Source organism: Hippocampus comes, unplaced genomic scaffold, assembly GCF_001891065.2.
Source record: "Hippocampus comes isolate QL1 unplaced genomic scaffold, H_comes_QL1_v1.1 scaffold751, whole genome shotgun sequence".
Classification (NCBI taxonomy): Eukaryota; Metazoa; Chordata; class Actinopteri; order Syngnathiformes; family Syngnathidae; genus Hippocampus; species Hippocampus comes.
The window spans coordinates 10,936-13,004 of NW_017806227.1; positions in this window are offsets into that span (position 1 = coordinate 10,936).

Genomic DNA, 2,069 nt, shown 5'->3' on the forward strand with positions numbered 1-2,069 from the left:
CCCGTTCAGACAGAGGAAGGTGCTGTTCTACGGAGAAACCGCCGAGATCTTCTCAAAGAACCAGCCTTAGCAAGTCAAGGAACTGAGACTGTTGAAGGACCTAACACAGCTGAGAGTCCGCCCACTGAAACACCTCAAATTCCAAGACAAGCTGTAAGAAAGTCCTCAAAGTAGGTGAAATAACCCGATAGACTGATCGAGAACATTTAAAGTGTTTTTATAATGGAAAAAAAAGAGTGAGAAAAATGTGGTGAAAATTATGTGGTGCAAAATGTGAACGTATAGTTTATTGTTGGAAATTTGGGAAATGTGACTTTATTCTTAAGAAAGTGACAGTTTAATTTTAAGACAGTAACAATTTTGATTAAGGAATACTACTGATAAAAGCAGACTGCTGTAATTAATTTCATTGCATTTGTTAAAAGTAAAGATTTTATTTTAACAAAGGGAGATGTAATGATATATGAGCAAATCGTATTTGCTTGTTCGATTAATTAGTGATGTGTCGGTCGCGAACGAGCCGGTACAAAAAGCCGGCTCTTTCAAGTGAACGACGAGAGCCGGCACCCTCCCCTCTGGACGGGAGGTATGACAGCAGGTTAAAATGGCTGTACAACAAACAATAATAAACAGATCTACAGAGATTTAATGATATATGAGCAAATCGTATTTGCTTGTTCGATTAATTAGTGATGTGTCGGTCGCGAACGAGCCGGTACAAAAAGCCGGCTCTTTCAAGTGAACGACGAGAGCCGGCACCCTCCCTCTCGAGCCGGCTCTGTCATTTTCCCTCTCTCTCTCTCTCTCTCTCTCTCTCTCTCTCTCTCTCTCTCTCTCTTTTTCCACGTGTCTGAAGCGAGGTTTGGCATTGGCTCAGCTGCCGTGCTCAGAGAGGTAGACCGGAAAAGAAATGGGAGGGGCGAGGGGCTTGGTAGGTACTGCACGGAGGAGAAAGGGGAGGGGCGAGGGGCTTGGTAGATACTGCACGGAGTGCACGCTGAGCACTTGCTCCGTCGCGTCTGCGCAGCCACCAGACAGACACTAAATTAGGGCATATCTTGGAAGAACCACAAATTTCAAGGGCAGCTGATCCACTGAGCTGGTGGAAAATTGTAAATACCGAGCTTCCATCTACCCCCGTTTGAGCAAAGTAATGGAGAGTAGATTGTGCATTGTAGCAACATCTGTCCCGTCAAAGAGGGTGTTCTCAAAGACTGGACAAATAATTACTGAGAGAAGGAGCCGGATCAGCCCGTCCAAGTTGAAGTATTTAGTTTTGTTGAATGCAAATTTAAAATAAAGCAAGGAGTAGCTTATGTTTGTTAAAATAAAGCAAGGAGTAACTTATGTTTGTTTTGTTCACTGCTGCTGTTGCAGTTAATACTCACTATTTTTGTTATGATGCACCATAATTGATTGTTGTTGGTTGAACTCACAACGAGGGACAATTTAGAGTGCTCCATTAACCTGTCAAGCATATTTTTGGAATGTGGGAGGAAACAGGGTACAGTGAAACACATCTACAATGAAATCATGTTTGCAACAGGGGGGTTTTCACTGTAGCAAATTTGATCTCAGATGTAAGCACACACACACCCACACACACAAACGTATGTGTACACACAGCTAACTGGAGCCATTAGCGCTCATTAGCGCTCCAGTTAGCGTAAGGTTTTTAGCCTTCGAGAGCTAACTATGGCCATCGAGGACTACGAAACGTCCCGTGGGTGTTTTTAGCATGATAACAAGTAAAGCATTCGAGGAAACGTTCGTTTATTTGATTGTCCGTCGAGCCATAAGCAAAATACTCTGAGCAGCTAATCGGACGCTACGGATCCAGCTTCAGTATCTACACACATAGACAGTGATGTCCTTCTTGGCCAATCGGAGGCCAGGATGATGCTCGGTAAGCCAATGGCAGAGCAGCTATGAGTATGTTGAGTACAGGAAACTCGCAGCTGTGACCGAAATAAACATCGTTCACTATGTAAACCAGTGTGGTGGTTGCTGTTGCCTTTTTTCGAACGAAGCAGTAGAGGTCGCTGTTGGATAAGACTTCGTTGTAGTGA